Here is an 8,211-nt window from a genome sequence, read left to right as displayed (position 1 = left end):
TCCGTCATCTATGGCTGTGTGTGCCAGTTTGAAGCTATGATGTACCCCAGAAAAGCCATGTCCTTTAATCCTCATTCAATATTGCTGCCTGGGAGCTTTATGATCGTTTCCATGGAGATGTGACCTACCCAATTGTGGATGGAAACTTTTGATTAGGTGGATTCCATGGAGATGTGTCTCCACCATGCAAGGTGGGGTTGCTTACCGGAGCCCTTTAAGAGGGAACCATTTTGGGAAAAGCTTTAGAGCCACCAGAACCGACAGAGCCCACAAGACCAGGGACCATTGAAGAAGCCTGGAGAGAAAGCTAGCAGTCATCACCATGTGCCTTTCCAGCTGAGAGAGAAGCCCCAAACATCACTGGCCTTCTTAAACCAAGGTGTCTTTCCCTGGATGCCTAAATTTGGACATTTTTATAAGCTTGCCTTAATTTGGACATTTTCACAGCCTTAGAACTGTAAATGTGCAACTTAATAAATTCCCCTTTTTAAAAGCTGTTCCATTTCTGATATATTGCTTTCCAGCAGCTTTTACAAACTAGAACACTGTGTAGCAAATTCTCTCCAAATCTGGCAGCTTAAGAGAGCAAACATTTATTATCTCAGTTTCTTACAGGTCAGGAATCTAGGCTGAGCTGGATTCTCTGACCCAAGGTCTCTTACAAAGCAGTAATTAAGGTGTTAGCCAGGGCTGTGGTTTTATCTGAAGGCTCAACTAGGGGAGGGGAATTCACTTCCAAGCTATTTCATGATTCAGTTCTTTAGGAGCTAGGCCTGTGGGTATTAAGGTTTTCTTGCTACGTGGTCTTCTCCATCGGGAAGTTTACAACAAACAAGCAAAAGAATAGGCGAGAGCAAGCAGGACTGATTCCAGAACCTTTAGGGACCTGACCACAGAATTGACATCCATTGCTTTTGTCACACTCCATTTGTAAGGAGTGAGTCATTAGGTCCAGCTCACTTTCAGGGAGAGAGGACACAAGTACATGAATTCCAAGACGTGGGCACTCTAAGAATGTGAAAATTGAAAAGGCAAATGGACGAAGAAAAGGAAGTGGAATAGTAGATAAGTGGGGGCAGGAAGGTCAGAGGAGCAGGCCTGCCCTTCTGGAGGAGGTTGGCGTTATTCCAAAAGGCCCCAGGCAGCCGTCGGTTTCAAGCAGGGAGTGACATGGTCAGCTCTGGGCCTTAGATCAGTCTGCTAAATCGATTAATATTGATTTCTTGATTGAAGGAAACTATCGGAAGAAATACCTAACAGAGAAAAGTATGGTTGCCCGGGGCTGGGGACTGAGTTTGGAGTTAGGACATCAGACTTCGCTTTTGGTTATAAACCCATCCATACATTATCCTGTGTTCTCATTTGCTAGCTGCCAGAATGCAATATACCAGAAATGGAATGGCTTTTAAAAGGGCAATTTAATAAATTGCTAGTGTACAGTTCTAAGGCTGAGAAAATGTCCCAATTAAACAAGTCTATAGAAATGTTCAATCACAGGCATCCAGGGAAAGATACCTTGATTCAAGAAGGCCGATGAAGTTCAGAGTTTCTGTCTCAAGTGGAAGGGCACATGGCGAACACGGCGTCATCTGCTAGCTTTCTCTCCTGGCTTTCTGTTTCATGAAGCTCCCTGGGAGGCATGTTCCTTCTTCATCTCCAAAGGTCGCTGCCTGATGGACTTTGCTTCTCGTGGCTATGTCATTCTCCACTCTCTCAGAATCTCTCTTTCTCCAAAATGTTTCCTCTTTTATAGGATTCCAGTAGACTAATCAAGACCCACCCAAATGGGTGGAGACATGCCTCTACCCAATCTAGTTTAACAAGCACTCTCCATTTAATCACATCTCCAAGGAGATGAGCTAATTACAGTTTCGAACATACAATGCTCGACAGGGATTAGAAGAAACAGCTGCCTTTACAAAATGGGATTAGGATTAAAATATGTCACATCCTGTTACTGTTTTTAAAACCATGTACACATATTATATGATTTAAAGGCATTTTGATTTTAAAACAGGGAACAAAAAGAAAGAAATCATGGAAAAGAAATTCATTTAGCAATAATGTATTATAAATTCTAGACAGCAAAGGCAGCAGTATGTTCTTTTGGTGGTGGAAGGTGAGTTATTCACCCTGTTTCCTCCCAGCCTCTCTCCACCCCTCCATCAATTCTCCCTGAAAGTAGGCATGGCTAACATGATTGGTGAGATTGAAAGTATAGCCCAGCTGCTTTGTGTCTCCTTCCCCTGGGAACAAGCCACTGAGGGCTTATGTTCCCAGGTGACTCTCTAAACAAGGGCTAAGGATCCAGCAGGCCCCATGCTAGGTGCTGGGGATACAAGGTTTAAAAACCATTGTCCTAAAAAAACACAAAACAAAACAAACCATAGCCCTTAGCCCTTCAGAACTCACAATTAAGAAGAGGAGACAGAGAAAGGACCTCTAACCAGTATAGAGAAGGTCAAGGAAGGCTTCCTGGAGGAGGTGACCTCAAGTACAAACAGGGATTCTTTAGTAAGGTAAAGCAAAACAGAAGGATCAGGGTGATGCTTGGGACAACTGCAAATAATTCAATATTGCTGGTCCACAAAGGGCAGGACAGGGGGACAGCAAGAAAAGAGGCTGACACCAAGTACTGAAGATACTTCTGTGCCAGGTTAAGACACTGCACTTTATTCTGGGGGCAATGAGCAAGGACCAAGAGGCTTTACAGGATTTTAAGCAGCAGGTAGCATGACCATGCTTATATTTGAAACAATCACTATAGTGCAGCAAACTTAAGGGACTGCATGAACCACAGAATACCTGAATTTCTCAACGGCACAGTACCTCCTTACTCCACGGCCACCACACTTCCCTCCATACTCCACGGCCACCACACTTTCATCCTTCTTGCCTAGGCATAATGGAGGCACTTCGTTGTCTGATTTTGACCTTCAAAAACTACAGCCCAGGAGTTTCAGCTAATAGAATTTTGACCTGACAACAGCTTTACTCTGTCAACAGTTTTAGCAAAGACTCCTTCCCTCTCTGCTGGCGGTTTGGAGATAGCATTTCTGAAATAGTCTATGGATAAAGGATGCTGCTGCCCTGGGAAAACGTGTCTGTCTCCTGCCTGCAGGAGACAAAGAGTGCTGTAACCGTGCCAGAGGACGCCGGCCAGAAGGAAAGGGCAAACAACCTGCAACGCTGCTCTTTTATTTGTCTTGCCTTTGTCCATTTTTACATTAGCATCAGCTTTTTTTTTTTTTTTTTGTCCTGTATCTTTTGGGGGAAGGTTAAATGGTGCTTCTTAGGAATATTAGGTATTTTGCCAAAACTACGCAGTCTTGCCTGCCCAGAGGGAAAAGAGTATAATGAAGACACAGGGTATGTACAAGAAAAGAATTCTATGGCTTCTCCACCAACTCTCCATCATACTCCTCAAATTCCTAGTACCTGAGCATTTCAAAGCCTGCCGGGTACCTGGTAGATGTTTAACAAATGCTCTAGGAATGAATGAGACTCTCATGCAGAATATTAAATGTGAAGTGTAAACACATATCTCAGCAGCAAACCCTATACCATCTCCCAAAATTCACCTCCTAGAGGTGAATTAGTCAGGGCTCTCTAGGGAAGCAGAACCAACAGGAGAGATCTGTAAATATTATAACATTTTATAATGGTGTCTCACCCAACTATGGGATGCACAAGTCCAAATTCCATAGGGCAGGCTGCAAGCTGGCAACTTCAATGAAGGTTGTTGTGTTGTTTTTAACTTTTTTTATTGTATAATATAACATATATACAAAGCAAAGAAAGAAAAAAGCAATAGTTTTCAAAGCACTCTTCAACAAGTAGTTACAGGAAAGATCCCAGAGTTTTTCATGGGCCACCATACCCTCATCTCAGATTTTTCCTTCTAGCTGCTCCATAATATAGGAGGCTAGAAGAATATATATATATATATTTTTTATCATCTCTTTTTTCTTTTTTTTGTGAAAAAATAACATATATACAAAAAGCAACAAATTTCAAAGCACAGCACAACAAATAGTTGTAGAACAGATTTCAGAGTTTGTATGGGTTACAGTTCCACAATTTTAGGTTTTTACTTCTAGCTGCTCTAAGATACTAGAGACTAAAAGAAATAGCAATATAATGATTCAGCACTCATACTCATTTGCTAAACCCTACCTTCTGGTGTTTAACTGGTGATGTTATCTGGACTATGTCCATTCTTCGATGAAGGTTTTTAATGAATTCCCCGGGAGAAGCTGGCTGACTGAAGTGGAGGTGAAAGTTCTCTCTTCTGACTACTGAAGTCATCATATTTCCTTTTTTAAAAAAATGGTTTTTTTAAATTGTGAAATATAGCATATATACAGAGCAAAGAAAGAAAAAGCAATAATTTTCAAATTGCACCTCAAAAAGCGGTTACAGAACAGATTTCAGAGTTTGTTATGAATTACCGTTCCACTATTTCAGATTTTTCCTTCTAGCTGATCCAAAATTCTGGAGGCTTTCATACTCATTTGTTAAATCATACTCATTTTGTTAAATCCCATTTCCTCTGTTTTATCTCCTCCTTCTCCTTTGAACCGTTTCCCAGTCTATAGGGATCTTCAGGCAATGTCCATTTTGACTTTTTCATGTTGAGAAGGTGTGTCAACACTAAAGGACGGGGAGATAGAATTAGTTGATAATCTTGGAGAGGTTGGATTTCAGGATTTATCTATCCTTGGAACCTCCGGGTTCCAGGAAAGCAAACCTAGTACTTGAAATTTTATAGCGTCTTAGTTCAAACCCTAGGTGTTCTTAAGAGTTTACAAGAATGATACTGGTTGGGGTTTAGAAAACCATATGCCATATTAACATTACGTTAACTGAAGCTTGCGTAAGAGTAGCCTCCAGAATAGCCTCTTGACTATATTTGATCTCTCTTAGCCACAGATGCCTTACTTTATTACACTTCTTTCTTCACTTTTGTTTCAGAAGGCATTATCGATCCTGCAGTGCCAGGGCCAGACTCATCTCCAGGAGTCATGCCCCACATTTGTCCCGTAAATTTTCACCCCTGTATGTCGCGTTCCACTAGTGGGGAGGGTAATGATTTTCCTTGCAGAGTTGGGCTTAGAGAGAGAGAGGCCACATCTGAGCAACAAAAGAGGTTTCCTGTAAGTAACTCTTAGGCTTTGTTATACATAGTCTTGGCTTCTCCACTACAGAAATAAGTTTCATAAGGTGGCAAGCCTCAAACTCAAGGGCTTGGCCTATTTTCTTGGGAGTCCCCAGTGACTGAGAGGGTACCTGGGGTTTCCCAGATGAGAAAGTTTAATAGATACATTTTTCCCTCTTCAAACCCTCAAGGGAATCTATCAACACTTATTAATTATCAGCCCACCATAGTCTGAGATGTATCCTGGTATTACATTAAACTATACAGAATTACAAGGCTTCATTTCCATTCTGGACTCCAGGAGTTTGGGTTGTTTAAACGAACTATCCAGACAGGTTGATATAAATTATGTGTTATATAAAAAAATTTAAGTTCTAGACTTTGGTCACATATAGTAGGTGAAGGTCTAGAGTACATAAACTATCATCTATTATTACCCTGTATTCTGAATTGACTTAGTTCCAGCCAGATTGGCTTTGTTTATAACTCTAATTGAGGCCTGATATTTTAGCTGTTATTATATATAGGTTTTTTGGTTATTTTAACTGTTATTATATATAACTATGTGTCATGGTTAGGCTCATGTGTCAACTTGGCCAAGTGGTGGTACCTGCTTGTCTGGTTGGGCAAGTGCTGTCCTGTCTGTTGCAACGAGGACATTTGATAGAATTAAATCATGAGCAGGTCAGCTGCATCTACAGCTGATTCTATCTGTAATCAGCCAAAGGGGAGTGTCTTCTGCAATGAGTGATGCTTAATCTAATCACGGCAAGCCTTTTAAGGAGGATTCAGAAGAGACAGGCTCTTCCTGCTTTGGCTGGCGAGCCTCTCCTGTGGAGTTCATCCAGACCCTCCATCACAGTCATTGGCTTCACAGCCTGCCCTGCGGATTTTGGACTCTGCGTTCCCGCGATCACGTGAGACACTTTTATAAAATTTATATTTGTGAGTGTTCCCTGTTGATTCTGTTTCTCTAGAGAATCCTAATACAGTGTGACTGCCACAAGGACTTATAGTCTAGGCTCCATTTTCTTATAAGTATTTTCTGAAAGAGACTTTAGCATATTTGTTCTTTTATTTCTGGTTCATTTAGCATAGCACATTGCCCCCCAGGTTTATTCAGTTTGTTGTGCGCCTTTCGAAATCCTTCCTTTTTGTGGCTGCACCATATTTCATCATGCAAATGTATCACAATTTGCCATTCTGCTTCTCAGTCATTGTACCCTTTGGCTCTCTCCATCTATTAGGCATTATGGAGAATTTTGTCCAAAATAAACAAACCATGTCTTACAGTGTCCTCACTTGGTTGTACAATCAGCAGCACTCTCAATTTTAGACGATTTTCATTGGTCCATAGAGACAAAGAAACAACAAATACAGCGTCATCAACTATCAAATCAAAACTACCCCGATCACTTGTTCCCCCACCCCAATTTGTTGCCCCTGGTAGTGCTGTGGTACAGATGATGTCTTCCTGTTGACTATTGGCCATAGCATGCAGTTTTCGTTTTTTCCCTATACCCCTCTTCTATTGACTCTTTGTCTACTACAAAACCTTTAAAACAGTTCATGCGAGAGCTTATTTATAATTGTAGATTTAATCAGTGGGATACATGGCAGTATACATCTGCTTCCAATCACATTCAGCTTCGGTATGGCAATGTTACTTATAACCCACTAATTAGTTGCCATCACTTCTATAATTTTCCTTGCATTTAGGTTCAACCTCATTAGGTAGCCTTTACCCCATCTCTAACTTCTGTATATTCTAGGTCTGCTATATTTTACAGTGTAACCTCCAAGATTACCTTTACCAGAATCATAATAGCCAGATAATACAATATGTCCTTTTGTGTCTTGATTTATTTCACTCAGTATTATGTCCTCAAGGCTCATCCATGTTGTCATATGCTTTAGGACCTCATTTTGTCTTACTGCTGTGTAATACTCGAACGTCTGTCTATGCCACATTTTATTTATCCACTCATTTGTTGATGGGCACTTGGATTGTTTCCATCTCTTGGCAATTGTGAATAATGCTACTATGAACAATTGGTGTGCAAATGTTGTTCATGTCACTGCTTTCAACTCTTCTGGGTACAAGTGAATCAATTTAAATATATATATATATTATTGACAAATATTCACATATATACAGTCCATACATGTTGTAAAATCAGTGGCTCATAATATCATCACATAGCTGTGTATTCATCACCATGATCATTTTTTGGAACATTTGCATCACACCAGAAAAAGAAATAAAAAGAAAAAACTCATACATCCCATACCCCATACGCTTCCCTCTTATTGACCACTAATATTTCAAAGAACCAGTTTTTAATTTTTCTTGATTCTTTCTATTAGTTTGTTGTTCCCCAGTTCATTTACTTCTATTTTAATCTTTGGTATTTCTCTTATTTGCTTAGGGGTTAGTTTGCTGCTCTTTCTCTAGTTTCTCTAGGTAGGCGGTTAAGTCCTTGATTTTTTGCCTGTTGTTTTTTGTTTTGTTTTGTTTTTTTGCACGGGCAGGCACTGGGAATCGAACCTGGGTCTCTGGCATGGCAGATGAGGACTCTGCCCGCTGAGCCACCATGGCCTGCACTTATTCTTGTTTTTCAATATAGGCATTTAGGACAATAAATTTCCTTCTCAGCACTGCTTTTGCTGCATCCCGTTAAGTTCTAATACGTTTTATAATCTCATTATCATTCATTTCCAGATATTTACTGATTTCTCTAGCAATTTCTTCTTTGACTCCCTGATTATTTAAGAGTGCTTTTATTTAATCTCCATATATTTGTGAAAGCTCTGATTCTTTGTGATTATTAATTTCCAGTTTCATTCCATTGTCAACAGAGAAAGTTCTTTGGAGAATTTCAATCTTACTAATTTATAAAGACTTATTTGTGTCCCAGCATATGGTCTTTCCTGGAGAACATTCCAGGTGCACTAGAGAAGAATGTATTTCCTGGTGTTTGGGGGTGTAATGACCTATATATGTCTATGAGGTCTAATTCATTTATCATATTGTTTAAATTCTCTATTTCCTT

The sequence above is a fragment of the Tamandua tetradactyla genome, chromosome 2 (assembly GCF_023851605.1).
Source record: "Tamandua tetradactyla isolate mTamTet1 chromosome 2, mTamTet1.pri, whole genome shotgun sequence".
Lineage (NCBI taxonomy): Eukaryota > Metazoa > Chordata > Mammalia > Pilosa > Myrmecophagidae > Tamandua > Tamandua tetradactyla.
The sequence above is the reverse complement of the archived record's forward strand: the minus strand, read 5'-3'. Positions refer to the sequence as shown.